The 14,728-nt window shown below is 50.0% G+C and overlaps 1 protein-coding gene and 1 long non-coding RNA gene across 2 annotated transcripts in view; both read left to right on the top strand.

The window, feature by feature from the left end:
• Positions 1-14,728, top strand: part of Blimp-1 (PR domain zinc finger protein 1) — a 175,205-nt gene that overhangs the window by 3,235 nt on the left and 157,242 nt on the right. The gene's annotated exons all lie outside the window — the stretch shown is intronic.
• On the top strand, positions 13,964-14,580 carry LOC142817785 (uncharacterized). Its single transcript, XR_012895355.1, has 2 exons — positions 13,964-14,214; positions 14,277-14,580. It is a non-coding gene; the product is annotated as an uncharacterized LOC142817785 (long non-coding RNA).

Below are 14,728 nucleotides of genomic sequence, written 5' to 3'. Positions count from 1 at the left end.
CTTCATATACAACACATGCGGTTACAGATAAACGAAACCATGGAGTGCGCAAGTTCTAAGGTTCGACTCTGCCTCACCAGCGCAGATGCTAAAGGTAGAAACGTTTGCACACAATGACATCAACCAAAGCCATCTCGCATAAGCGATTAGGTGAGGAGCGTTCGCGAATTTACACGGCAACCAAATATCGGCCACGCATCGCCCGGACGTGACTTTCGAAGCGTTTACCCCTCCGAAGTTACATAACCCACTCCTCGGTACACTTAGAAAACGAAGCTGATATAGGCTTTAGAGAACGAAGCAAGTTATAGATCAAAGGTATATTCTTTTGGCACTGTATACCACATGCGGGCTCCTTGAAACGACGAAAAAAAAAGGACATCCCGAGTTCACCTTCGAAAGTCTGACCTTGTGCTCGAAGGCTTACGAGTCCGAAATAGAAGGTTACAGATCCGTAGACTATGTAAGCTGTCGCATATACAGTGTGAGATAAGGAACGGTGAAGGTAACTTCGTTATCGACCGCTGGCGATCACCACGGTCGCCCCTCTCTTTCGATGCGTCCGTGAGGCTAATTCTCTCAGCAGAGAATCTGTTGTACTCGTGAATGGAGTAGCCTCCGCATATCAATTTCCGACCTTCGTCGGGGTCAAACAACGCAACTTCTGAGCGCGGCTCTATCGCGCGCATTTTTTATCACCGTGCAATGCAACGCTATCAGCCGGCCTTGTCGACGGCATATCTTCTTACAGAAGCCGAATCGATATAATATTCCACGTTTCGTATCGTTACACAAAAAGGTCACCCTCCAAATTCGCGTTTGTCCGTCACTCAGGTTGAACTTGCGAACGATTCGAAGTGAGTATTTCGTCACGTTACTTCGTGACCACATGTCGACCTTGTGGTGACCTTCGGGTCACGTATAAGGTGGCCGTATAACAGAAGCTCAATGGTTGATTGGGCCTCGGTCGACACCTTCGAAGGGGCCTTCGTTTTTACCGCGCGCATACTAACTGGCTGGCTCAATTCCACGCTTGCAACAGCGAATGTTATTGACACACAAGAGATTAAAAAGCCGACCGTATCTCGCGCAATATAGGTCGATGCTAGCACAATCTCAAGAAAATATGTACAAAAAAGGTGACCTTACCTACATAGATACCACTTCGTGCTGGCTTCCAGTGATGCATACCATGGGCGTTCGACAGTTTAACGAAAGCCTGCATGTTTTAACTTGCAGTATCGAGAAACAAGAGGGACAGGAAAAGCTGGGATGTTAGCCAGTCTAAGAGGGCTGGCATGCTACCGTACACAGGGGAAAGAGGTGGATGAGTTTTAAAGAGAGAGATAGGGAGCGAGAGCACATACAGAGTCACACTTCGACGTCATCATAGCACTACAAGTCTGTAATTTCCGGTGAAATGATGTTACCTTCAAGAAGTTGAGCAATACCCATGGCCTTGACGTCTCGCAATAAATTTTTTTTATTTGCTCGGGCACTTTTGTAATCAATCTCACTGGGATTCTGAACTTTCTTTTCTTTTAATGAATATGTCGGGTTTAACGTCCAAAAACCACCATATGATTATGAGAGACGCCTGAGTGGAGGACTCCGAAAATTTCGGCCACCTGGGGTTCTTTAACGTGCACCCAAATCTGAGCACACGGGCCTACAACATTTCCGCCTCCATCAGAAATGCAGCCGCCGAAGCCGGGATTTGAGCCCGCGACCTTCGGGTCAGCAGCCGAGTTCTTTAGCCACTAGACCACCGCGGCGGGGCAACTTTGTTTTCTTTACTCGCTCTCCTTGTTTCGCAAGACAGAGTGCAACGCCTGGCACAAATGCAAGCGACCTTCACTTGTTCGCTTGCCGGTGGCCCCATGTTTTCAACCCGCATTCACTGCTTACTTTGTGCGATAATATATAGTTCGTAAGAAGAGACACCTTTTTGTCGTCGCTTATTGCGAATAGTATCACTCGCAGAAGGGGCGAAATAGTAAGACAGAACGTTCTTACAAAAGTCGACCTTTGTGAATTTCATTCGATATCTATATACATTTTCAGATTTTTAATCAGGTGGGGGTAAGTAAAAACTTACCGCACCCTATGGGTCTTCGATGTACATTAAATGTAATTTCATATTTGTGAATAAAGTAAGGGTTTTGTTTTACCGTAGTCTGCTGCAAACCATAACGCATACTTTGCCGCCGAACTACAGACCTCTCAAACGGGTTTACAGCAGTGTTGCGACTATAGGACTTCTACTTCATGTAAAGAATAGTAATCTTCTGCTTACATTTAAATTAGGAGAGGAAGTCGATTCCTGACTTCGTGCATTTGTTTCCTAGGTTTCGTGCGCTTTGTTTTGTACGCCCGTTTCGCGTGAAGGAGAGGGTGGATGCCATGGGATGACGCGGTCTTACTAAAATTTACCTATCCTTGCACCACTTACTGTACGGAAAACCAACTACCCTTGACAACTACCTTTTTCAATATCAAATATAGCTCGCAAGGTTCACACATCGCCTTCACACACACCCCATCAAGAACGATCGAGCGATAAGAACACGAAAGATGCGGAGAGGATGAGAGAGGGGGGAGTGGTTGCGGCGTGAAGTGACGCGACCCTGGCCGCATGCATCCAGGTATAGTAATAATGAGGTAACGCATTGTGGTGCGCGCTGTTGAGAAACGGCGGACCGATCCCGCCGAAGCCACCACTGTTGCGAAGGACGGCGACGCCGACGCGGTCCCGGAGGCGCCACTGCTTTCGACCCCGCCGGGAAGGTCACCAGCCGTTTGGTAGCGTATGTTTCTCAGCTCGCGACTGCTTCTGCGCAGAGCTGAGGAGACGAGCGGACGAGACGACGGTGAGTTGAACAAGGTTTATGTACAGCATATATACAGAGGCGTTACAATTTCGGCACTCGAAGAGCCGAGCTCCTCTCTCTAACACATAGGTCAGCCTTTCGCCTAAAACCGCTGACTCACACACATGTCGGCCCTCCGACATGGGGACTCCTCTCTCTAGGACTGCCGATCGCGACGCGCCGCAGGGCTTCTTTTATTTACACCGGGTCCACCCAAAATGTCCAATCAGAAGCGCCGCTGGTCGTCAGCGCAGTTTCTTCCAATGGGGTTGCCGCGCCATGCGTCAGACCACCAGACACGAGAACGCCGGCTCGCTGTCACGTGCGCCGCTGACTCAATGCACGTGGGCGAGAGGGGCGCCGCGCGTGTTCACGCCGTCGAGGTGATCGCGCCAGGCCGACTGCGGGCTGGCCTTGACCCAGATTGCCTTTTTCAGAGGCACGGTCGTTTGACGAGGACTCGCTGGCATAACAGCACCCCCGCCGCCAGACAATGCACCGGAAAGACGAGCTGCTTCCACGGGGCTCGGATGTCAGGTGCACTCGTTCGCCAGGTCCCTCCAGGTTCGCCTCCAGGGCCATGGGGAGAATACAGCTCCAGACTGTTCCGGGAACACATCCCAATTTTGACGACGGATCCCAGCTCCACTGGCTTGTCGCCACAACTTGTCGACCAGCTTCACTCGTCTCTTCTGACCATCTTCGGTTTCAGCACTTGTCGATGGTTCTGCAACTTGCCAAGAACGGATCGACAACAGACAACACACGACACACGCAAGTGCCTTCGGCCACCCGACAGAACACCAGACAAAGTATAGTACAACATATACCTATCTACGTGTCTATCGGAATTTTGTTCCCTCTACATCAAGAGGCACATGTGGGACACAAGACTCTTAAAGTAAGAACTTAAATTTTTCACACTTACAAGAACGCAACGAATTAGAATACCACATAAAGCTGGCCCCTTGAGATCACTCTGAACGAGAGCGCTCAGTCCAGGTCGTGATGAGGCCAAAATTTTGCCCCGAATCGCCAGCCAGAAACCGAAAGGTTGAGAAGGTACTAACTAAACGCACTGCTCAATGCACCTGCATTAACGTTTACCTTTCTTTTTTTTTTTTTCTTTAGCGAACGTCAAAGTTGCGCTGTGGAGCAACATGCTCCACTTCAGTAACCGGCCACTTTTAGGCGACGATACCTATGCGGCACCAAGAGCGGCTCACACTTGCGACGTTGCACAGGGGAACAACGATACGGCTTGCTACTGATTGACTCCTCACCGCTTAGCTCGATATCGTGTTCGATCACCCTCATGTTTCCGGGGCGGTCCGAAAACACGTCTTCAAACTCGGAACCAATCTTTCTCAGGTCCTCTTTCTCAGGTCCTCCTTCACTTAAGCTAGGCTCTAGGTTTATCTGCTCCCAAATTACTTTCGATCCCCCTTCGATCACCTCACTAGAACTCAAATTTTCTGCTCCCTCTTCCTCTGAAGCCTTCAACAGCTGATTTACGATCGCTTGATGTTGAACATTGGGTTTCATCAAGTTGTAAATTTTGTGCTGCCGCCTTCCTACTCGCACCTCATAATTTGTATCGCAAGGCTTCGATAATACTTTGGCGGGCCCCTCCCAATCAACCTCAAGCTTGTTCCTTTTGGGTGGCTGCAGCCGCATTACCTGATTATCAACTTCAAAAGCGCGCTTCTTCCCCGATTTCTCGTAGTGCTCCTTCGACAGCACTTTTGCCGCGTTTTTCTGGCTTTCCACTCGCGCTTCAATTTGGCTTTCCACTAGCGCTTCAATCGAGAGATCCTCACGCTGCCCTCGAATGAGCGTCTCTCGATCAACTCTCGGCAGCTCGCTCCAACTTTCCGCTACCGGCGAGAGCGTTGCAACCCTCTCGCTCTGACTCAATGGCGCCACGTCGTCTCCCCCAGCGCATACCGCGCCGGCCGCTCCCGCGACGGGCCGCTCGCGTGACTGCTCACATGACTCATGCGGAAAATTTCCTTTCTGGGGTTCCGTCGACCCGCCGGCAAGGTCACTTGAGAGTTCACTGCATTGAACCAGATCAGGCTGCCGCGATAACTTCCGCGCTTGCGATCGCGTGAGAGCCATGCACGCTAAGTTGGGGAAGAACGATTTGCCCTGCTCTTTGAGAAGCTGCTCCGAGTTGTTGGAGAAAAGATAAGAAAAACGACCATTCAGCGCGGCAGACACAGCCGCTTCGGTGCAAAGCTTACCGAACGGGCCTTCAATGACAACGGTGGCGATTGGTAAGCGAACACTCTGCTCCTCGGCGACTTGCCTGATCCACGCGCATTCTCCTGTGAAGTCATCCGGAGACACCAATGAAGGATGGACAACGTCCATGGTTGCCGCTGAGTCTCTAAGTGCTCGGCACGTTTTCTCATTGACCCTAATTTCTTGGAGATACGGCTCCAACAACCGCATGTTTTTTTCTGATTCTCGGATCGTTGCGAAGGCAAACTTTTCCTGACAGTTTCTCGCGATGTGCCCTTCCTTTTTACAGTTGTAGCAGATTAGCGGCTTCCGTTTGTTTTCCGATTCAAATGCCTGTGTGGTAGAAACCTCACTCGATTTCTCCGCTTCTGCTTGCCCTTCCCCTACACTGTCCTTAGTAAGAGATGGGTCCTTTTTGAAATTACGGTGCGGAACGGGTTTCCGTTGATCAGGTTTCCTTGAAAAGCCCTCTTTTCTCTCATCTTTTTCAACGCGCACTGCCCTGCTGTGCAACTTTCGGCGAGTATAATACTCCTCAGCTAACTCTGCTGCCTTGTTTAGCTGTACTTCACTAAGTCTGTCCTGCAGCCAAAGTCTGACATTATCCTCGATGCAGCGGTAGAACTGCTCCAGTGCAACGCATTCCACCACTTTATCGCGATCATCATAAACACCTTCGCCCTTGAGCCATTCAATTAAATCGGCTTTAAGACGAAACGCGAAGTCAACGTGTGACTCATTCCCCTTTTCAGCATACCGGAACCTTTGCCTGAAAGCCTCGGGTGACAACTTGTAACGTCTCAAGAGCACTTCCTTAACCTCGTCATAGCTCTCAAACGCTTCCCTAGACAAGCAAGTTAATGCGTCGGACACTTCGCCGGGAAGAAGAGCTAACAGGTTCTGCGCCCAAAGAGACCGCTCCAAAGCGTTTCGCTCATAGACGTGTTCAAACTTGACGAGATACTTCGCCATGTCCTCGCCTACTACGAACGGTGGCAGTTGATCCCGAATTCTAATACCGCTGACCTGACTCGTCGGAGAAGCTACGCTAGGCGCCTGCGAACACTGTAGGATTGCCAATTCTAGTCGTTTCAACTCTAGGCGCTCTTGTCTCTCGGCCTCCTCGCGAGCTTCTCGCCTTTCTTCACGTTCGCGAGCTTCGCGCCTTTCTTCACGTTCGCGAGCTTCGCGCCTTTCTTCACGTTCGCGAGCTTCGCGCCTTTCAGCCTCCTCACGTTCGCGAGCTTCTACTTCTCGCCTTTCAGCCTCCTCACGGCGTGCTTTGATATCCACCCAGGCCTCATCGACTTCCTCAGCCGACACTCCCTCATCCTTCATGATCTCAAGGATCGCTTGCTTTCGTTTCGCACGGCCCAAAGTAATGCCGAGTTCCTCACAAATTTCGATGAGTTCCTTCACTTTAAGGTTCTCCATCGTTCACACTAGCCTCTTGCTGTTTCCCCTGTTAAGAATCTTCTTGCCGTACCCACTATAAGCCTACTAGCAAGACGCGCAAGCAATTTTTCACACTCCCGTGTTTACCCCCTCCGCATTAACTTTGGTTTCAAAGCGCTTCGACTTGGCTTGAAACGATCAAAGCTCACTTCAATGCTTCACACAGCCCTTCTCTAAACTACTACAACCTGAGCTAGAGTAGTCTGGTGAACTGAGGGGAAAACATCAGGCACTCACCGCATCGATGTCGCTGACGCCGGCCGATCCCACCGCTGCCACCAACTGTTGAGAAACGGCGGACCGATCCCGCCGAAGCCACCACTGTTGCGAAGGACGGCGACGCCGACGCGGTCCCGGAGGCGCCACTGCTTTCGACCCCGCCGGGAAGGTCACCAGCCGTTTGGTAGCGTATGTTTCTCAGCTCGCGACTGCTTCTGCGCAGAGCTGAGGAGACGAGCGGACGAGACGACGGTGAGTTGAACAAGGTTTATGTACAGCATATATACAGAGGCGTTACAATTTCGGCACTCGAAGAGCCGAGCTCCTCTCTCTAACACATAGGTCAGCCTTTCGCCTAAAACCGCTGACTCACACACATGTCGGCCCTCCGACATGGGGACTCCTCTCTCTAGGACTGCCGATCGCGACGCGCCGCAGGGCTTCTTTTATTTACACCGGGTCCACCCAAAATGTCCAATCAGAAGCGCCGCTGGTCGTCAGCGCAGTTTCTTCCAATGGGGTTGCCGCGCCATGCGTCAGACCACCAGACACGAGAACGCCGGCTCGCTGTCACGTGCGCCGCTGACTCAATGCACGTGGGCGAGAGGGGCGCCGCGCGTGTTCACGCCGTCGAGGTGATCGCGCCAGGCCGACTGCGGGCTGGCCTTGACCCAGATTGCCTTTTTCAGAGGCACGGTCGTTTGACGAGGACTCGCTGGCATAACAGCGCATTTGTGTATACGGACGGGTCGGCACGTGCATTGGAGCATCGGAGCGACCGTCTGGGGCAGCCGAGCAGCCACCTCACAATGGCAGCGCGTATGCGTCTTTTCAGGGGCGCCGCCGCCAGCAACAGGGCACGGTTCTCGTGGGCGCGTCCCCGACACTTCGGCCGAACTCGCCACAAAGACCCGGCACTGGACGCGCCTAAACGGGACGCGTCGACTCGTCGGGCCAGACGGTCGCGTCAAATGAGGTTGCGTATTCAGTGTGCGATAGGCAAACACGGCCCAGCGCCCCGCCGCGGTGGTCTAGTGGCTAAGGTACTCGGCTGCTGGCCCGCATGGCGCGGGTTCGAATCCCGGCTGCGGCGGCTGCATTTCCGATGGAGGCGGAAATGTTGTAGGCCCGTGTGCTCAGATTTGGGTGCACGTTAAAGAACCCCAGGTGGTCGAAATTTCCGGAGCCCTCCACTACGGCGTCTCTCATAATCATGAAGTGGTTTTGGGACGTTAAACCCCACATATCAATCAATCAAAACACGGCCCAGCGTTGAAGAAGTGTACCGCCACGGGGTAACGTTTGTGACGGAACACCTTGAGATGACGCGCGCGCAAATATCTGCGTAAGACGAGTTAAACCAGCCGCCGGAATCCGTGGTGCGAGATTATATTGTGACGATATCTGTGACGTCATGTCACCACGATGTCACCGATAACTAATTTCCTTGACGTCATCGTGACTTCACCGCGGGGTCACGTTATGACGTCGCAAAGGTGGGCCGATCACGGAGGCAAATGCAAGACCCGGTGAGGGGCAGAAAGCTCTCAATGCCTTTGATCTTAGAGGTCGTGCAAAACTACGTTGATTGCAGGAAGCTTTCAGAGAATCATTGCATGGACGGAAAAATGTAGCAAAGATGGCTCTCGCCTTCGGATCGTCTGGGCCGAACGCATGAGGCACCTGTTTGTTTCGTTTGTTTGTTTTTGCATATAAATATACAAAAAGAAGCCCTGGTTGTAACAAAAGCGAGTGGTCTGGTTTATATTTGAATGAAAATTAAGAATAAAAAAGGCATCAATAATGCTAAATCAGTAACGTAGTACGTAAAGCAGTTAAACATCGTTCTGCTAAAGTGACACCAAAATTACGCAGAGAAAGCTAGAAGCGTTGCAGCGGAACGCAGTTAAGTAGATGTTATTAAGTGCGGGATAAAACTTGCATCCCAAAGGTGATGCCTGCTTATAGTAAAGGTCATCGTATTTTTTTATCTGCGTTCGTGTAGTAAACCATACAAGATCGGATTTATGTGTGAATTGGCCTTGTTACCCAGTGCCACATAGTACTCGCCTTAACCGGTGTTACTATGCTCCCGGACACCTTTTCTTAAAGCAACGAAGGGAAAGCTACTGGGACGAAGCATCTGCACATATATGCCCCTACGCGAAGTAGTACGGTCTTCAAATGAGTCGGCTGTTGGGCGAATCCGTGCCTTGTCATAGAAACCATCGTGATAGTGCAACTAAACACAACACAAACGAAGAAATAGACGAGGAGAGACACCTGATAGGTCAGCGCCTGGACAGACGAGCAGCGCGCCTGTCCTCGTCCGTTTCTTCTTGTGTGTCGTGCTTAGTTGCGCTCTCACGGTGGCTTCTGCGTCATAGTGTGGTCTGACGCGCGTCTCGTACCGCTGTGAGAAAGGACGCCAGCGCGTAATCTGTGCTACAGGCAGAAATGCTCAGCCATTGAAGCACTGACAAAAGGCGCGACTTCTTCACGCGTTAAAATACGCAAAGTGACAAGATTTACGTAAGAAGAAAATCACTGATATACCACTGCAGCGTGCGTTCCGCTGTCTGTAAAATGGCTAGATGTACAAATTGGAGGTATACTTGGAGAAAATATGAAAGCATTTGTGAGACTACAGTAATTAGCGGTATAGATACACGCGATTAGGCTGTGTAGCGTTCACTTCATTGTCAAGAAAGATTGTTGGTGATTATTGTACACAGCAGATACCCTGCGAACATATCAAGTCCGAATTGTGCGCCGTTCTTTTCGTAAGCACGCAATCGGTGAAGATAGCGATGTGGGATCACCACGTTTTGCTAAAAACGACTTGTACCCGTTCGCACGCCGCAGATGACATTCACAGTGTGAAAAAAACTTTGTTTATCAATGAATGCGTCGTGGCAACACCAAAGGTATATCGTCGAAGTCAACACGAGTGCTGCGAAAAATCAACATTGCGTGACGTCACTGTAGATCGTGACGTCACTAGTCCCCCACAATTTGTGGTGAGCTGATCCTGGAGGAGGCGGAGTTATACATGCAGTGTTATACAATATTTTCCAGCATGCAATTAGGCAAGAATTTTTAAGACATAAAGCATAATTAGAGGATTATGACAGAGCACCTAGTTATGGGAAGTGTCGCCTAGGTGTGCCTACACTGCAAAGTAGCAATGTCGTGCGAAGAAACGTACTTGTAGAAAAGAAGGACGAAAACTTTGATACAGCCGACGGGATAGGAGTCTGATTGTGCTCTGTAAAACGAGAATTACAACTACAGATGCCCGAGTGCCAGCAGTGACCCGCAAGTGGTTCAGTATTATCGAAACTTAGTCTGTGAAAACTTTGGCATAAGTTGCGCAGAAGTGACGCATGAGAAATTATTGAGAATTATATCGTGATATACGGTGTCAATGGTGGCATTTGGCCCCGAAATACGGGGGGACAGACAAAATAGACAGATAAAAAAAGGATTTATACTGCCTGCACAAATTGAAGGTATACACAACGAATCCTTCGTTGCTGTAGTGAATACTAAGTGTATTTACTCATGGCTCATTCCAGCAATAATTGGGTCTATCCAAACAAAATGCAACTGGTGATTGGACCTGCTAAGTTATGTGACACGGAGCTGACGTCTTTGATGAAGTACAAGGTGAACACCTCGATTTTTTGGGTGGTCACGATGCTTGCACTTAGCTCTGAATACTCACGAAGATCAGCGCAAATAGGACACGATATACAAGAAAGTACACGACGTAAGCGCTGTCTAGCGACTGAAAGTTTAATAGAATAAACGTGACATACATAAAGGGAAACGGGGGCACTAACAAAACCTTATCTATCCCGACGAAGCATCTAATCACGTATGCTGTGCATACAAAACCTCGGCATCTCCCAGAGAACTGGAAGGCTGTCTCATGCACCTGTCTCTCGCTTTCATTCTTTCTCTACATTTTATAATTTTTTTCATTATAACTCGCTACATTGCTTCTGCTGCGAGTGAGTGCTTTGCTATTCGCATAACACTATGCGGCAACTCCCAAGCATTGATGCATTCACCTTCACTGCCTTGCGCTGACTGCGTCTGCCCCTCGAGCGCAAACGAAGCTTTGCAGGGCGCCGTAGGGCACGGAGTGGCAGGCACATTCGTAAGGACATCTTAGATAGTTTGCAGTCTTGATACCACTGCGAACTAAACCAATACGAGGTGGCAATACGAGGTGGCAATACGAGGAGAGACAGGCAAAGGCAGGGATGCCAATCAGTCTAAGAAAGCTGGTAAGCTACACTACACTGGGGGAACAAATAGGGGAGTTTTATATCTAGAGGTAGAGAGAAAGACAGAGATGAGGGGCAGCACACACGAGCAAGGTCACACTCCTTACAGTCACAATATCACCATTAGTCTATAACCGGTGGTAGTCCTGTCCTTACCTTGTCTCTAGCTTGTTTAGAGTGCTGTGGTTTTAAAGTAAGATAAGCTATCAACACGTCCACACTTCCCTCCCTTCTGACGTGTTTATTTCACATGCCTTGGAGTTTAGTGCGTGGCGTACGAGGTCACTGTAGCTATACCCTATCTGACGCAGCTGCCCTTAAGTGAACTATAAAGAGCGCAGCTCCGCAAGCGCAGTTCGATGGCGCTGTCGTCATTCGTCTCCGTACAGGCTCTGCACAGTCTACATAGGGGCTTTAAGCCTACAAGGCTTCGTGCGACCCAAGTGGCGCAGTGCGGAAGTATGCGAGCAATGCCGGCGGCAGGGCTGCGCGAACGGGGAAGGAGAGAACCAGTTCCACTTATGCGCCCGTAGCGACCTTAACCTTCGAAAGCGTACGGCGCGTTTTAGTGTCCGCGTACGTCGAGAGATGGCGCTACGGCGCAGACCGGCGAGAAAAGGTCCCGTTGCTCTCGCCGGCGCTCTCTCGTGGGTGTTACGGCGTTACCGCGGCGGCCGTTGCTCGCCCAATTCTCAGTTCTGCTTACTGGGACTAGTTATCTCGTTACTTCATCCTCAGGGTGAACGAGCCTGTGTGCGTGCGACTGCAAAGTGAAGTAAAATCAATACCGCTACGAGGAATGAAATAGGTTGAGAACGTTAACATGGTGTATTCGTGTTTTCGTTATTTCTTGACGCACAGATGCTTACAGGCCCCGCCGCGGTGGTCTAGTGGCTAAGGTACTCGGCTGCTGACCCGCAGGTCGCGGGTTCAAATCCCGGCTGCGGCGGCTGCATTTCCGATGGAGGCGGAAATGTCGTAGGCCCGTGTGCTCAGATTTGGGTGCACGTTAAAGAACCCCAGGTGGTCAAAATTTCCGGAGCCCTCCACTACGGCGTCTCTCATAATCATATGTTGGTTTTGGGACGTTCAACCCCACAAATCAATCAATCAGATGCCTACAGCTATGGCCGGACAATCTAAGTTCTAAAACTTAGAGCGTAAATTAGGAGCCATCAAAAGAACCAAAAAAACGCACTCATCTAATGCGCGTATGTGATATACTTAAATTATTTACTTTAATATTTCCTCTCTAAGCTAAAAGATAAGAATGTCATCAAGACCGTCTACGTATGCACCTGTTACAGAATTGGATGTTCCGTGAACGCAGCCATTTGCAGCAGCAACTTTTAAAACAGCACAAATGCTAATTTTTGGTCTCACCAATACTCACATATGTTCTAGAAGTTGCGGAAAATGTGGCCTCCGCGATTACCTCTTACAGTTCAATAACGGCCTGCCACTGCCAGTCGCGGAAGCCATGCTGTACCACCTGCTCATGCGATCGACACCTTCTCACTACAGCGATTTCGTCGAACGCTGCCTCTCGTATCAGCACGGGAGATGGCGAGACAGTTCAAAACGCAACTCATGGCGTGCGATGTTAAACTGTGACTTCTAATTGCAAGAATGAGAAAAAAACAAAACAAAGAGACTCACAGGACTTTTTATGCATTCCCATAACACGACTACAAGGTTAAAGCCATCTTATTTTTCTTCTCAAACGATATTTCAATCCCCCCCCCCCCTCAGAAAACTATCTGCGCCTAACGTAGTTTCCACTGCCTCCGAGATCGGCCACATTTAACCAGGCAACGACGTCACAAAATTTGTTTTACGTGATGTCATAGCGGCTTCATGTAGAGACGTCATCACGTGATTATTTTTAGGCGCGAGCTCCTTAAAGCGGCACCCGTTCGTCCCTCGTAGTAGTCGTTGTCGTAGTAGTGTGTAACCAGTCTTACGTTCGGACCTGAAAGGTGGTGCCGGTAAGAGATTTCTCCTGTGTGTTGTTGAACAATAAAAAAATTCGCAGCGTGCGCGTTAACTAAAAGCCAAATTTTCCTATCTCTCATTCCCCATTAGCAACCATTGGCATGTACATTGAGCGCCGTCTGACAAGAAAGGGTTGCGACGTTATACTCGCTGGACGTAACCTCCTTGGTTTTAGAAAGGTTTAGCGAGTGTTGGGCCGCAGTGTCATGAATACAGTGAACTAGTATATACCATGAACTCGAGGTGGTTAAAGGTGGGAAGTAGACAGGAAGCGCAAGCCGTAAGAAAGTGTGCGTGTGCCACCTCTCCTTTAGTCCTTGGAATGTCCGCCAGATGGCAGTGCTTCTATATGGGAAATATATGATGAAAAGATGCGACATGGTGGTACTTGGAGTGTTGAATAGATGTACGAACGCACACACAGACAGATGCACAGATGGACGCACGGATGGCTGCACAGACGGGTGGACGCATGGACGTACGCAGGGGCGGATGCATGGACGAACACAGGGACGGACGCACAGATGGACGTGCGGACGCACGAACAGATGCACGCACGGATGGGCGGATGGACGCCTGGACGGTCACACAGACGGACGCATGAACGAACGGAAGCAAGAACGAATGGACGGACGGATGCTTCGCCCCACTCTCCATCATTCACTCCGTGGATATGCTGCCATTTTTAATCACTCTTGTTGACGTCACTAACGTGGGACGCCACCGGATGACGGTGCCGGCCAATTTTCGGGCTTGATTAGACGTCGAAGATTTCAGCTTTAAGAAGAACCAAATTGAATACCCCGTTATTTAGAGCGTTCTTTTTTTTTTAATTTTCGTGGATCAACGAAGCTAGCCTATGATGGAAGTAAAAAGTGGGTGTGTCAGCTGGCCAACGGTCAACATGGCAACTAATCCGTTCCTGTTCTACATGCAGATTCTACTTTTTGCTGGAGTGACCAAAGCCAGCGCATCTCAAGCAACAACGAACATTACCGATGAAACCACGGCGGCATGCTGTGACAGCGTATGGTTTTCGCTAAACTACACTGAAGATGGGATCAAGTCACGTGCAGCGCGGTCTACGTCACCGGACCCGGCTTTAAATGTACCTCGTCGCACGGCTTCCTTCAGTGGGTGTGTCAGCTGGCCAACGGTCAACATGGCAACTAATCCGTTCCTGTTCTACATGCAGATTCTACTTTTTGCTGGAGTGACCAAAGCCAGCGCATCTCAAGCAACAACGAACATTACCGATGAAACCACGGCGGCATGCTGTGACAGCGTATGGTTTTCGCTAAACTACACTGAAGATGGGATCAAGTCACGTGCAGCGCGGTCTACGTCACCGGACCCGGCTTTAAATGTACCTCGTCGCACGGCTTCCTTCAGTGGGTGTGTCAGCTGGCCAACGGTCAACATGGCAACTAATCCGTTCCTGTTCTACATGCAGGTCTGTAACACTGCGTCTTCCTGTAAATCCAGTAACCGCTGTTTTATCCAGCTGACATGCCCAGAGTGTTTCAGTGCTATAGCTATGTTTGTGCAGGATTTCGCATGTGCTTTGTTGATTCTTTGCGGTGATATAGAATCAAACCCAGGTCCTACCACCGAAGAATTGCTCACTGAGATTCTAGCGGGGCAAAA

This window comes from Rhipicephalus microplus, chromosome 5 (assembly GCF_043290135.1).
Source record: "Rhipicephalus microplus isolate Deutch F79 chromosome 5, USDA_Rmic, whole genome shotgun sequence".
Lineage (NCBI taxonomy): Eukaryota > Metazoa > Arthropoda > Arachnida > Ixodida > Ixodidae > Rhipicephalus > Rhipicephalus microplus.
Note: the sequence above shows the minus strand (reverse complement) of the source record. Positions and strands in the feature narration are given on the sequence as shown.